The sequence below is a fragment of the Dendrobates tinctorius genome, unplaced genomic scaffold (assembly GCF_039654945.1).
Source record: "Dendrobates tinctorius isolate UK_male_01 unplaced genomic scaffold, ASM3965494v1 ptg000030l, whole genome shotgun sequence".
Classification (NCBI taxonomy): domain Eukaryota; kingdom Metazoa; phylum Chordata; class Amphibia; order Anura; family Dendrobatidae; genus Dendrobates; species Dendrobates tinctorius.
In genome coordinates this window covers 18924120-18940392 of record NW_027361698.1, presented here as the reverse complement: position 1 = coordinate 18940392, position 16273 = coordinate 18924120, and the positions used below count along the sequence as shown (strand labels likewise).

Below are 16273 nucleotides of genomic sequence, written 5' to 3'. Positions count from 1 at the left end.
TAATACCACATACAAGGAACAAATACTGCCACACCATGACCAGACCACATATTACTACCATAGTGACTGCATAATATCACATACAAGGAACAAATACCACCGCACCATGACCAGACCACATATTACCACCACAAAATGACCAAATAATTGCACATACAAGGGACAAATACCGCCACACCATGCCCAGACCACATATTACCACCACATGGTGACTGAATGCTACAATACTGATCATTAATAAAAAACATAATACTATCACCATAAGTGGCATTATACACAGGAGATCTGTACTTAGTATGCAGTGTCTGTACAGGTAATATAGTGATGAAGGACATTATACACAGGAGCTCTGTATATAATGTACAGATAACACAGTGATCACTGGTGACATTATACACACAGGACCTCTGTATATAGTATGCAATATAAAGTGTTAGTGTACAGGTAACACACTAACTCACCAGTGACGTCTCTAGGTGAAGTCCTTCATCCTTGCTTTTCATTCATCCAGCACAGATCGCCATCACGTCTTCCAGCCAGGGCTCGTCTCTGCAGGAAATAACACAGTTATCTAGAGCTCCGCTTGCAGAACACATTACTTATTTTTTCCCAACTTCTACATTATACCACATAAAGAAAAAACGGCGACATAGTGTCGCTCTGCACAGTAACAGGACCGCCCTTCTCATTTAAAACAGTATACTCAAAAAATTAAATACATCACTGCAGTAATAATATCCCTTAATTAGCCCCTATGGTAATCATATCCCCCATCCTGGCCCCCATGTGTCTCATTCCTGGCTTTAGCCATATGTTCTCCCATCCCGCCCTCATGAGTATCCATTCTGCCCCATATGATCTCCATCGTATCCATCCTGCCCCATGATCCTGTGCGATCTGTCTCCAACCCTGCCCCATCTGTCTCCAATCATGCCCCGAATCTCCATTCTGCCCAGTGTCTCGCATTCTGCCCCCATGTCCAGCATTCTGCCCCAGTCTCTAGCATTCTGCCCCAGTCTCTAGCATTCTGCCACAGTCTCTAGCTTTCTGCCCCAGTCTCTAGCATTCTGCCCCTGTCTCTAGCATTCTGCCCCATGTTCAGTATTCTGCCCTAGTCTCTAGCATTCTGCCCTAGTCTCTAGCATTCTGCCCTAGCCTCTAGCATTCTGCCCCAGTCTCTAGCATTCTGCCCCAGTCTAGAATTCTGCCCTAGTCCAGCATTCTGCCCCATGTTCAGCATTCTGCCCCTAGTCTCCAGCATTCTGCCCCTAGTCTCCAGCATTCTGCCCCTAGTCTCCAGCATTCTGCCCCAGTCTCTAGCATTCTGCCCCAGTCTCTAGCATTCTGCCCCAGTCTCTAGCATTCTGCCCCCATGTCCAGCATTCTGCCCCCATGTCCAGCATTCTGCCCCCATGTCCAGCATTCTGCCCCCATGTCCAGCATTCTGCCCCCATGTCCAGCATTCTGCCCCCATGTTCAGCATTCTGCCCCCATGTTCAGCATTCTGCCCCAGTCCAGCATTCTGCCCCATGTTCAGCATTCTGCCCCAGTCTCTAGCATTCTGCCCCCGGGCCCACCGGATCACCGCTGTCAAAAAAACCCCCAATTTCGCCTTACCTGGCCGCATTCCAGTGGCGGGCGTCGCTCGTGCTCCCTCCACGCTGCAGCATGCTCTAGCCGGTGACTGACACTAATGTCAGACGCCGGCGAGGTGCGCGCTGTGGTGACGTCAACTGCCAGCCTCCGATTGGCTGGCGGCTGTTAACTATTGACGTGCGGGCCGCCGGGCCCGCATGTCAGTGGCGTTTAACTGCCGCAGCGCCAAGGGCCCGGATACCTGCCGGTAGGGGCCCAGTGAGCAGAGGAGACCGGGCCCGATGTGGGCCCCCTCTGCCCACCGGGCCTCTTACGCCAGTCAGGGCAGTAATGCCCTGATGGCGGCCCTGGTCCGCACTGGGTGCTGTATATAACTGCAACATAGCGGCAAACAGATGGGTAGCTAGATTCATTAAATCCTGCCATAGGTCTAGACCGATCCCATTACCAAGAATAGCCCCGTGGGATTTAAACCTGGTGTTAGAAGCGCTTACGAAAGAGCCGTTTGAACCAGTTCAACAACTGCCGGTAAAATATCTTACCCTGAAGACCATTATTTTAGTGGCCCTTACATCGGCCCGTAGAGTAAGTGACTTGCAGGCCCTCTCGGTGAATACACCTTATACCCAGGTGTACCAGGACAGGGTCGTCCTAAAAACAGACCCTGCTTATATACCGAAAGTGGTATCAGATTTCCACCGTAGCCAGGAGATTGTCCTCCCCTCCTTTTGTGAGAATCCCAAAAACCCAGGGGAGGAGAAATTCCACAAACTAGACGTTAAAAGGGCCCTGTTAGAATATATATCAGTGACTAGCCAGTTGAGGAGGTCCCAGTCCCTATTTGTAGCCTTCCAGGGTGCCAGGAAGGACTATGGAGTATCAAAAGGGACTATTGCCAGATGGATTAGGGAGGCCATTAGTGTAGCCTACTCAGCTAGTGGTGTTCCGATTCCTGACGGCATTAAGGCTCATTTCACCAGAGCTGTGGAGACCTCCTGGGCTGAAAAGGCAGAGGTATCAATTGAGCAAATCTGTAAGGCCGCTACCTGGGCCTCACTGGCAACCTTTTTTAAGCACTATAGATAAAATCTATCCTCCTCTGCTGACTTAACCTTTGGTAGAAGGGTGCTGCAAGCGGTGGTCCCTCCCTAAGGTGGTTCGAAGTCTCCAAAAATCTCTCAGGTGTGCTGTCATGAGTGAAGGGAAAACCACCATGGTTACTTACCGGTAGCCGGTTTTTCCGGAACCCATGACAGCGCCTGTATATTCCCCCCCCTTTTCACCGTATGGGTGTGCACGTTAGTAGGGTGTATTTTGTGTGATGTGGTGTTGGATAAACATGTGACTAACCGGGAAGTCCTCTCAATGCTCTGTAACCAACTAAAGCCGGGGAGAGGTGCCGCCCCTTATATTTCAGTAGGTTCCTGTCCTGGCGGGGCGGATCCCTCTCTCAGGTGTGCTGTCATGTCTTCTGGAAAAAACGGCTACCGGTAAGTAACCATGGTGGTTTTCTGGAACAATTTCAACGGTGCCAACACTTTTGGCCATCAATATATACATACACTTATGTATATAACTATATCTACATAGATAGATAGATAGACAGATATGTTGTAGCCATAGCTTTCTCTCTAACACTTTCTTTCTCTTTCTCTCTCTGTGTGTATACATATATACTGCTCAAAATAATAAAGGGAACACTAAAATACCACATCATAGATATCACTGAGTGAAATATTCCAGTTGCAAATGTTTATTCATTGCATAGTGGAATGTGTTGAGAACAATAAAACATAAAAATGATCAATGTAAATCAATATTAATATGGATTTGGAATGATATTCCAAATCAAAGTGGAAAATCAAACTACAGGCTAATCCAACTTCGGTCGAAATGCCTCAAGACAAGGAAATGATGCTCAGAATTGTATGTGGCCTCCACGTGCCTGTATGACCTCGCTACAACACTTGGGCATGGTCCTGATAAGGTGGCGGATGTTCTCCTGAGGGATCTCCTCCCAGACCTGGATTAAAGCATCAGTCACCTCCTGTACAGTCTGTGGTTCAACATGGTGTTGGTGGATGTATTGAGACATCATGTCCCAAATGTGCTCGATTGGGTTCAGGTCTGGAGAATGGGCAGACCAGTCCATAGCATCAATGCCTTCATCATACAGGAACTGCTGTCACGCTTCGGCCACATGAGGCTTTGCATTGTCATGATCAGAAGGAACCCAGGGCCCAGTGCATCTTCATATAGTATCGCAATAGGTCTGATGATCTCATCCTGGTACCTAATGGCGGTCAGGGTACCTATGGATAGCACATGGAGGGCTGTGTGGCCCTCCAAAGAGATGCCTCCCCACACCATTACTGACCCACTGTCAAACAAGTCATGCTGGAGGATGTTGCAGGCAGCAGAACGTTCTCCACGGTGTCTCCAGACTCTGTCACATCTGTCTCATGTGCTCAGTGTGAACCTGCTCTCATCCATGAAGAGCACTGGGCGCCAATGTCGAATCTGCCAATCTTTTTGCTCACGGGCAAATCCCAATCGCCCTGCATGGTGTTGGGCTGTAAACACAACACCCACTTGTTGGTGTCGGGCCCTCATATCACCCTCATGGAGTCTGTTTCTCACGGTTTGAGCAGACACATGGATGTTAGTAGTCTGCTTGAGGTGATTTTGCAGATTCTGGCCCTGCTCCTGTTCCTCCTGGTGTACTGGCCTGTCTCCTGGTATGTGTTCCATGCTCTGGACACTGTGCTGACAGACATAACTACCCTTCTTGCCACAGCTGGATGAGCTGCACTACCTGAGCAACTTCTGTGGATTGTATTGTAGACACTGCCACATGCTACTGAGCCTCTAGGTGCGAGAGCAATGACGAAATGCAAAAGTGACCAAAACAACAGCCAAAAAGGATAACAGAGAAATGGTCTGTGGCAACCACATGCAGAACCATTCCTTTATAGGAGTGCTAATTACCTATCATTTCCAACTGATGTCTCTTCCATTTGCACAACAGCAGGAGAAATTGATTCACAATGTTGCTTCATAACTGGACAGGTTGATTTCACAGAAGAGGGATTGACTTGGAGTTACATTGTGTTGTTTAAGTGTTTCCTTTATGTTTGAGCAATATATATATATATATATATATATATATACACTGAAGAGCTACAATGTATCCAGTGATTTTCAGTTCATCATATAGTAATACATAATATCATCCCAGCTAGTCACAAGGCAATGTTGCAGTGTGTAACATATTAATGGCCATTTATTAGATATGTGATGTGGCAAACTCTTCTAAAATTCATTGCAGTTCTTGTACACTTTAGAAGAAGAATCAGCTTTGCTGGGAATTGGTTCTGGTTCATTTGGAAGAAGTTGCAGCCTTGAAAATTGACAATTCCCTTGTCCTCTGAAGTGTAGGATGTCCAACTGTTATATTCTGTAGTCTCAGCAATTATGTTGCTTAGGTAATCATCACTAGTAATCAATACTACAGGCAATGTAAGGGTACCGTCACATTTAGCGATGCACCAGCGATCCCGACAACAATACGACCCGGTCAGGATCGCTGGTGCATTGCTAAATGGTTGCAATGGCAGATCTCACCAGCGACGTAGCAATGGTCGGTGGTCGTTACTTACCTGTCAGATGCGGCGATGAAGACGTCCTCCCGCCCGCGTCCACGCGTCGCTCGTCGGTGCCAACAGGAAGAGGCCGACGGGGCTTTAAGTTCAGTAGTATGCAGGTATGCAGTAGAATGGAATGGTTATGCTAGATAAAAAGAATATTTGTCCTTATGCTACCCTATAATAAATAATTCATAGCAATTCTTATAGAAGACATCAACCATAGAAAAGAGGAAATTTAAAGTAATAGCGTTGATCAAAAAAGATTCTCAGGACCCAGATCTAGCAGCTATATTTGATGTCTGTGGCCTCTGGATGATAGCCTCCTTGCTACCTGCCAGCATCCCTGTGGACTCTTCTAACTAGTAGACCTCGTGTGACGTAATGTGTGTGTGACGCCGCAATAATGATGTTGTTCCAGAAGAGTCTATGGGGATGCCAGAAGGTAGGAGGAGGTTTGCAAGGCTCTGGTACAGCAGCCACAAACTGCTGCTGGACCATGGTCTTGAGTATTTATTTGCTTAATTCTAGAAAAATTGTAAAGTGAAACTTCAAAATTGTTGGAACCCCTCGTTTAATGACAGAAAAACCCACAATGGTCACAGAAATATCTTGAATCTGACAAAAGTAATAATAAATAAAACATCTCTGAAAATGAACAAATGAAAGTCAGACTTTGCTTTTCAACCATGCTTCCACAGAATTTAAAAAAAATAAAACTCATGAAATAGGTCTGGACAGAAATTATGGTACCCTTAACCTAATATTTTGTTTTACAATCTTTTGAGGCAATCACTGCAATCAAACGATTCCTGTAACTGTCAATGAGACTTCTGCACCTCTCGACTGGTATTTTGGCCCACTCCTCCAAAGCAAACTGCTCCAGTTGTCTCGTGTTTGAAGGTTCCCTTTTCTAGATGGCATATTTCAGCTCTTTCCAAAGACGCTCAATAGGATTTAGGTCAGGGCTCATAGAAGGCCACTTCAGAATAGTCCATTGTTTTCCTCTTAGCCATTCTTGGGTGATTTTAGCTGTGTGTTTTAGGTCATTATCCTATTGCAAGACCCATAACCTGCGACTGAGACCAATCTTTCTGACACTGGGCTGCACTTTTCCCTCTAGAATCCCTTGATAGCATTGAGATTTCATTGTACCCTGCACAGATTCTAGACACCGCGCCAGATGCAGCAAAGCAGCTCCAGAACATAACAGAGCCTCTTCCATGTTTCACAGTAGGGACAAAGTTCTTTTCTTGATATGCTTCATTTTTCCGTCTGTGAACATAGAGCTGATGTGCCTTGCCAAAAAGTTCCATTTTTGTCTCATCTGTCCATAGGACATTCTCCCAGAAGCTATGTGGCTTGTCAATATGCAGTTTGGCAAATTACAGTCTGGCTTTTTTATGATTTTTGTCAACAATGGTGTCCTCCTTGGTAGTCTCCCTTGAAGTCCACTTTGGCTCATACAGTGACGGTTGGTGCGATCTGACACTGATGTTCCTTGAGCTTGAAGTTCACCTTTAATTTGTTTAGAAGTTTGCTTTTCTGGGTTCTTTTTTTACCATTCGTATGATCCATCTCTTTGATTTGTCATAAATTTTCCTCCTGCGGCCATGTCCAGGGAGCTTGGCTACAGTCCCATGGAGCTTCATGGGAGACTACCAAGGAGGACACCATTTTTGAAAAAAAAGTCATAAAAAAGCCAGACTGGAATTTGCCAAACTACATGTTGACAAGCCACAAAGCATCTGGGAGAATGTCCTATGGACAGATGAGATAAAAATTGAACTTTTTGGCACGGCACACTTTGAGAGGGGCAAGCCCCTTACTTACGTAGCGCTCACTAATATACTAATTAGGCAAAAAGACTGCTAGGTCTTTATTTCGGTAAAACAATTTATATTTTATTAATAATGAGATAACAGAAAAAATATTTAAGCAAGTAATGACTTAGGTAACACTTTGATATGTGTGTTATAGGCACATGAATTATAGCAGCACTAGTCTAGCATTACATTGATCATCATCATCATCTATAAAATAGAGAAAAGTAAGCATCAATTCGTTTTTTACCGGATATTGTAGCATCACTCCTCCCTCGGGGGACTCGACGGGTAAAGAGGCAACATCCAGTTAACACAACATCACAGAAGTTATGTGTCCATAAAGCCTTCTGGAAACGTCCCTCCCTACCAGTGAAAGTCCCCTTTGTTTTATATTGTTTATAATCAGATATCAGTTCAACCATGCGCAGTACTTTCTGCAAGTAATGCTTATATAACACGTTCATGCTTGGCGCCTGCGTGGTTAATCTTTGAGCTCGTGGCCAGCTCGTGTTACGCAGGCGCATTGTGGTTGTTTTTCACTGAAACCACCGTGTTCCTAACAGGTCATATATCGGTCAAGTTCAGCTCTTCTAAACTTGTGCTGAATTAAATGCAAAAAGTGAACAATAAGACTCGTGATCACCTAATCTGGAATCTGGATACCTATCTTCTTCATGCACACACCATACATATCACATAGGTATCACAATCGGTCCTTGATCACGGGAATTATTTTCCACTTCTTTAGGTCACCATCAGCACTTTTGGTCGCCTACAGAAGATTTTGTATGCCATGTAGCAATTCCATATAGATAGAAGTATTACTACAAGGACAAGCACCAACACTGGGTGAATGATCCAATTTAACCTCCTTTGAGCCGAAGGAGAATGACCCATGAAAATATCATACCAATGATGAGAAGTGGCATCAGCAATTGCCGAACCCATTTTAACAATTTTCCCTGCCACTATGGTGGTACTAACAACATGATATTGTATTGTTTTATTCAACATTTGAATTATTCTACTCCCTTCTTCAGATGTCTCCATAATATTCCTGAGCCGGGTCATATTCAATTCCCAGTTGTTTACCTGCAACTTGGTCGGTTGCCACTGCACTTTTTCCTGTACCTCCCAGTCATGAGTGAGAAGGACGGTTTGGTCTTCCCACTGTAAAGCGGAAACATTCTGTAAACACCCCACATAAGGAACTTTCATCCCAGGAACAATAGGGAACCTATCTCCACCAACATCTTGTAGGATATTGGTAGAATGGTGAACTCACAAATATTCACAGTCTCTTGTAGCAAACATGGTTCATATACAGCAGAATGCAACCTACAAATTTTACCTTCTAATGTGTCTTCACATAAGCTTAAATCATGCGTGCGATTATTGTCATCAATGTATAAACCATTCATTTTAGGCATCCACAACCATTGATCCCCTAGGGGTCCCAATAATAGTGGTAAAACTACATATCTACACATTACTTGGTGGTTGGTTACATTATATATATTCAATATCCCTTGACATACTGTGTCATTGAAAACCATTTTGGGAGCTTCAATTTTAAACCATGAAACTCCAGGGATTGTGTTATTAAACATAGTCCTCCGTACCCATTCATTTCCTGTCATAAGACGAGTCTGCATTGTTGCCCTCTGCTGCATCTGATAAATAGCCTGCATTGTACACATAGTCCAATTAAGAATCGCACTAATATTTGATCCTTCCGTGAATATAAAAGAATTTGAAATATTCTGCATATATAGTAAAAATTTATCTGCTTGCCAAGCTTGTGTCAGTGGGTGCCATATTGTAGGCATCCATTTACCTTGTAAAGTTAAAACATCTTGTATTCCTGCACCTGCTTTACTCATGCGATTTGCTAGAGTTTCAATATCAAAAGAATTCAAAGTCCCAGTAACAGTTCCCACTCCCCCCAGCAACGTATCATACCATGCCCTTTTTTGTCTTATAGGGCAGAGAACATTAGATGGAAATGTCACTATAGCTGTTACTACAGTCTTTTGTGATTGAGTTCCAGTCTTTACACAGGACGAGGGGATCCTCTTCATATGTCCCGGATCCGTTGTTGACGAATTCATATTAACAAACGTTATACTTTGTGCCCAAGTACTTCTATTTGTTATACTAGTAGCATTATGACAAAGTAAAGTCTGTAGGACACTAATATTGAATACTAATTCTGTTCCACTTCCAATGGTGGGGGTGCAGTTCTTATAGATCCGTGTTTGTTGAGTTGAAGACAAAGACTCAAAACCCCCACCGGCGTTACAACATGTTAAGTTCACCTTAGCGGTAATATTTACAGTTCCGTGCATATTGTGTAACATATATGCTACTTGAAATGAGGTGGTCCCACGGGGGCCTATCCATACATATCCTTCCACTGTTACATTAGCTATGTTACAGTTCTGTCCTTCTGGGCAAATAAAATCCTCTTGTTTTCGTTCTTTTGTGCTTTTCTTCCACAACCACCTTATCCGACTGGTGTTTTGACTTTGGATTTGAGTACCCGGTGTTCATCCTTCAACTTTCACCAAACACTCGCATCCAAGGATTCCAATAATTCCACATATTCCCAGAAATATCTGTTAGGGAAAAAAAAAAAAAACAAAGCATGATTTTATTCACGCAAATAACATTTTTTTTTTTCCTGGGGAACATATTCCCATTTCTCCACTCCTGGTCTCATGATTAGCAAAGTACGATCCTTGCCCACAGCAATGACTTCAGCCGCCGATGGCGGTCCTTGAGGACTCTGTACCCAAATTCTAGCTCCTACATTGGTCACATCTGATGACCCGAATGCTTTATCCCCCCGTAAGGAGAGTTCTAGTGGAGCTTGTCCTTCGATGGCTTGATCTAAACTAATAGGTATTACCAACATTTGAGCCATCTTCTGTCCTTTAGAGATAACTAGCGGCTCTCTGTCTTAGATTGGACATAATAACTTTAATTTCTCCTTGATAATCAGCATCAATTACTCCTCCCACCACTATGGCCCCTCTTAAAGCAAAACTAGACCGAGTTGCCAACTGACCATAATGTCCTTTAGGCATTTGATATCCCAATCCTGTTAGTATAGGAACAGTCTTACCTGGAGGTACAATAGTCACTTCTATTGCACTGAGATCCAATCCCGCAGATAGGGGAGTTGCTCTTTCAGGAATTTTAGCCTCTTGATTCATCTTCCACCAAGTAATTGTATGTACAATATGAGTTTCGTGTATGGTAAGGTTGGGTGTCAGCATTCTCATCAATGGTGTCATGGAATCAGTAATTGGCCTATTGTTGATAATTTGTAAAGCCTCACTTAGATTATCTCTCCACTGGCCATATCCTCCTTCCATATTGTGTATCTTTTTCAGAGTAGACTTCAAGAGTCCATTGATCCTTTCCACTAACCCTGCAACTTGGGGATAAGTAAGGCATATGATATACCCATTGGACATTATGCTCATTAGCATAATCCTTTATCTGTTGACCAGTGAAGTGTGACCCATTGTCAGTCTGTATCTGCAGTGGAACACCATAGTATTGTGTGATAATCTCCAGTGTACGTAATGTGCTCCATTGTGTGGCAGCTTTGCAAGGGAATCCTATCATGAGTCCTGAGTAGGTGTCTACCACTGTGCAGACATATTTACATCCCCTACTCTCAGTAAGTGGACCAATAAAATCCATTTGCCAAATTTGAGCTGGTAATTGCCCTCGAGCTATGTGTCCCATTACTGTATGTGGAACTTTCCTTCTTTGTGAATGTTGACATACTGGACACTGTGCAATGACTTGTTTTATAATGTCCATGGTTAGTGGAACACCTCTTTCTTGGGCCCACCTGTAAGTGGCTTTTTCTCCAAGGTGTCCACTCTTGTTGTGCGCCCAAACAGCTGTACCTTGCAGCCATTTTTCTTTTTCTTGATCAACCTCAGAAGTCTGTCTAATAGCGGCGGCTTTATCTGCTTCAGAATTAAACAAACGATCAAGTGAGTCAGCAGGCATATGTGCATCAACATGAAAAACAGTAGTAAGTGTGATTTGAACCATTTCTTCTATAAATTCCCACACCTCTTTTCCCCACACTTCCTTACCATGTATTAACCAACCATATTTCTTCCATCCCATCATCCAAGTTGCAAGACCATTAGCCACAGACCACGAGTCTGTGAAAAGGTGACACTCCTTCCCTTGTTCAAAACTCAATGCCAGAAAGATAGCATATAATTCTGCATATTGGCTACTTTTACCGTGACCTTCCATAACCAAATGTTTTTCTAGTTTCGGGTTATAAGCCACACCCTTCCAGTGTCGCTTTCCATTGACATATCGAGCTGACCCATCAGTGAACCAAGCATGTTGCTGTTGTTGTTCTGTTAAATCTTCATAAGATTTTCCCCATTTTACAGGGGACTCTTCCCGGACAGTTGGTTTCACAGGGGATTTGATTTCTTCCCCTATTTCGGCTATTTTCTCATGGAGGGAGGCGATCCCGCCTTCTCCTTTCTTTGCTCTTTCAGAAATGTACCATTTCCATTTTATGATACTTTGTTCCTATGCATATCCTACCCTACTGGTTTTAGGGTTAGACAATACCCATTGCATTATAGGTATTGCTGGTCTTAATAAGACTTCATGTCCTAAAGTTAGCTGTTCTGTTTCTACCAATGCCCAATAACAAGCTAGCAATTGTTGTTCCAATGGAGTATACTTTTCTCCAGCATCAGGGAGTTTTCGATTCCAAAATCCTAAGGGGACTCTTTTTCCCCCTTGTTTTTGCCATGACCAATTTGCATACATATTTTGTACTGATACATGCAATTCTACACTCCCCGCTGTCATTGGCCATAAATCTACAGCTTGCTGTATGGCCTCTTTTACCATTTCAAAGGCGGTTTGTTGATCTTCCCCCCAATGAAATTCATATTTCTTCCTCGTAACTTTATACAAAGGGGACAGCATCTGTCCTAAATGAGGTATATGCTGTCTCCAAAATCCAAATAGCCCAATATAAGATTGAGTCTCTTGCTTAGACTTGAGAGTAGGGAAATTAATAATCTTCTGTTTTACTTTTGGTAAAAATTTCCCTATGTCCTTTATTCCATTGTATTCCAAGAAATTTTACAACTTGAGCCGGTCCTTGGACCTTTGCTTCATTTATTTCCCATCCTTTGCTCCTCATATGCACCAAAAGTTTTTCCAATTGTGATTTCACTGCCTGCTCCTCATTTCCTTGTATCATTATATCATCAATATAGTGTGAAATTTGCATATCTGAGGGCAAGGAGAACTGATCTAGATGTTCTGCCACCGTCCGGTGACAAATAGTAGGGCTATGAAGCCATCCTTGAGGCAATCTGGTCATGGTATACTGTCGACCTAACCAGGTAAAAGCAAATTGATCCTGTGCCTTTTCCTCTATTGGAATTGTAAAGAAGGCATTAGCCAAATCAATCACTGCATACCAAGTTCCATTATGACTCTGTATATTTTCTATTATAGTGATAGTATCTGGCACTGCAGCTGTTAATGGAGGGGTACATTTGTTCAGTTCCCTGTAATCCACTGTCATACGCCAGGAGCCATCACTCTTTTTAACTGGCCAGACTGGATTATTCCACGCAGTAGTAGTGGTACGCATGACTCCTGCATCCACCAGATTTTTAATTGTTTCAGTAATCTCTTTGTGTCCCCCTGGTATTCGATACTGTTTCATTGCCACCATTTTGGTAGAAGGAGGGATATGTACAGGGGGCATTTTTACTTTTCCTACCGTTACAGGTCTCATTTGTATTTCTACCCTTTTTACTCCAAAGGAGAATTTGCCAGCCGATAAATTTAAAGTCATTCCTTTTAAAACATCAATTCCCAATATATATTCCGGAATGGGTACTACTAAAACACGGTAATTTCTTATCGGTAGATTTCCTATTTTCAAAGCAACTTGTGTTTGTACTCCGGTGATTACCTGTCCTCCTACTCCAGCAATTTTAATTTTTGGACCTTTGAATTTTGTGGGAATACTTTTTCTTTATCAATTTTTCCTCTTCTCTTGCGATATTTATTTTGAGCAACTATGATAGCAGCTTTCTCTGCTACACTCTGGTAATGTTCCAACTTATCTTTGAGCAGACGGGTATTGCAATCCAGCACCACTTTCTGCCCTCCTAGCTCTGCAACTTTTTGTTCCAATTGAGAGCACTTCCTCTGCATTTGTTGATTCCGCTCATGCATCGCGCGATATGCACTGAGCAGAATCCAAGTTCGTCGCCCAAGCGACACAACATCACCCGCCTTGGCGGGGACACCCCTGAGTACATTAACAACATCCCGGGTTGACTGCATCACCTGCCTTTGCAGGGAAAACCTCGAGTAACTAAACAACATCGAGAGGTTATCTGCATCACCTGCCTTTGCAGGGATCCCCATGAGTAAACCAACAACATCATGGGTTAACTGCATCACCTGCCTTCGCAGGGAAAACAAATCCACATACGCCGTCCTAAAGACTCTACATCACCCCTGAGTACTTTAACAACATCAGTGGGTTCACTACCTTTAAGCTTACTAGACCACTGTTCCGCCAGTCCAGAACTGCTCAACTCATGTGCCAATATATTATACGGTGCCTCAGTCCAACCGGGCACATCCACTACATCCTCCTGCTTTTCCTTTCGTTTCTTAAACATATTGAAAAAGATCCTGCCGACTACGCCAATTTATGTCTTACCGAATTTTCACTTTGAGAGGGGCAAGCCCCTTACTTACGTAGCGCTCACTAATATACTAATTAGGCAAAAAGACTGCTAGGTCTTTATTTCGGTAAAACAATTTATATTTTATTAATAATGAGATAACAGAAAAAATATTTAAGCAAGTAATGACTTAGGTAACACTTTGATATGTGTGTTATAGGCACATGAATTATAGCAGCACTAGTCTAGCATTACATTGATCATCATCATCATCTATAAAATAGAGAAAAGTAAGCATCAATTCGTTTTTTACCGGATATTGTAGCATCACTCCTCCCTCGGGGGACTCGACGGGTAAAGAGGCAACATCCAGTTAACACAACATCACAGAAGTTATGCGTCCATAAAGCCTTCTGGAAACGTCCCTCCCTACCAGTGAAAGTCCCCTTTGTTTTATATTGTTTATAATCAGATATCAGTTCAACCATGCGCAGTACTTTCTGCAAATAATGCTTATATAACACGTTCATGCTTGGCGCCTGCGTGGTTAATCTTTGAGCTCGTGGCCAGCTCGTGTTACGCAGGCGCATTGTGGTTGTTTTTCACTGAAACCACCGTGTTCCTAACAGGTCATATATCGGTCAAGTTCAGCTCTTCTAAACTTGTGCTGAATTAAATGCAAAAAGTGAACAATAAGACTCGTGATCACCTAATCTGGAATCTGGATACCTATCTTCTTCATGCACACACCATACATATCACATAGGTATCACACACATCAGCTCTGTGTTCACACACGGAAAAATGAAGCATATCAAGAAAAGAACACTGTCCCTACTGTGAAACATGGAGGAGGCTCTGTTATGTTTTGGGGCTGCTTTGCTGCATCTGGCACAGGGTGTCTAGAATTTGTGCAGATCTGTGCAGAGAAATGTGCTACCCAGTATCAGAAAGATTAGTCTCAGTCGCAGGTCATGGGTCTTGCAACAGGATAATGATCCAAAACACAGCTAAAAACACCCAAAAATGGCTAAGAGGAAACTATTCGACTATTCTGAAGTGGCCTTCTATGATCCCTGACCTAAATCCTATTGAGCATCTTTGGAAAGAGCTGAAACATGCCGTCTGGAAAAGGCAACCTTCAAACATGAGACAAATCGAGCAGTTTGCTCTTGATGAGTGGGTCAAAATACCTGTCGAGAGGTGCAGAAGTCTCATTGACAGTTACAGGAATTGTTTGATTGCAGTGATTGTCTCAAATGGTTGTGCAACAAAATATTAAGTTAAGGTTACCATCATTTCTGTCCAGGCCTATTTCATGAGTTTTTTTATTTTATTTTTTAATTCTGTGGAAGCGTGGTTAAAAAGCAATGTCTGACTTTCATTTGTTTATTTTCTTAGATTTTTTATTTATTATTACTTTTGCCAGATTCAAGTTATTTCTGTGACCATTGTGGGTTTTTCTGTCATTTAAACGAGGGGTACCAACAATTGGAACCACATGTGTATTTATATACTTAGGCCTGGTCCTAATATAGCTTTCACAACAAAGTCACCATTTCTTTTCTGTTCAGTTATATAACTACTGTTCACGGCAAGTAATCAATATATCTGAAAATATCTGGCATACTTTATTTTTCTTTGACCATAAGTGATCTTTTTAGTAGAATATGTACGCTTTTAAATTAAAAGGTTTCTTTTTTAACTTTTCACACTTGTTTTAAGAACAGTATGGTCATAGCTACTAAGCCTGTACTTCCCCCACATTACTCAAACATTGTGACCCCAACTTCTCTGTAGAGTGTATGTGGAGTGAGGTAGGGGTGCACAGTCACATACAGCAGTGGCTAGTGGCGAAGGGGGTAATTAACAATAAGATAATTTGTTTATCTAAATCATTCCTTGTAATATTTCCACCTATGACCAAACGAATATGAAGTACTCTGGAAGGATGCTTGAAATAAGTTTTTAAGCCTCTACTTCCTACTCCTGAGGAAGTGGTGATGGCCAACTCACTGAATGAATTTAAGAAAGGAATGGATGCTTTTCTTGTGAGTAACAGTATAGAAGGTTACGAATAACAGAATATTATAGGTAGATGGTTGACCCTGCTTAGGGGAAAGAATTTTTTTTCATTATGGAGAAAATTGGCTTCTACTCTGTGGGTTTTTTGCCTTCCCCAGGATCAACAATGCAGAACAGCTGCACTAAAAATAGGCTGAACTAGATGGACATAAGGTCCTTCCTTCAGCCTTCAAAACTATGTTACTATGTTCAAAACTATGTTACTTGAATTCCATATTTTGCATTATGGAAACAAGTTTCTGCAAGTATTTTACATTTTCAGAAGAAACGGTTTGTTTCCTTTTCTTTTAGCCTGGTCACACTATCTCTTTTCTATTAAAAAAAAGTGCAGTATGTGTGTAATTACAATGGTATAAACTGTTTGCCGTACCTTTTTATTGGCAAAAATGTATTTTTCTCA

General features: G+C 42.5%; 1 protein-coding gene across 34 annotated transcripts in view; it reads left to right on the top strand.

Moving 5' to 3' along the window:
* ANK2 (ankyrin 2) overlaps nt 1–16273 on the top strand; it is a 772868-nt gene that overhangs the window by 734892 nt on the left and 21703 nt on the right. The window lies entirely within an intron of this gene.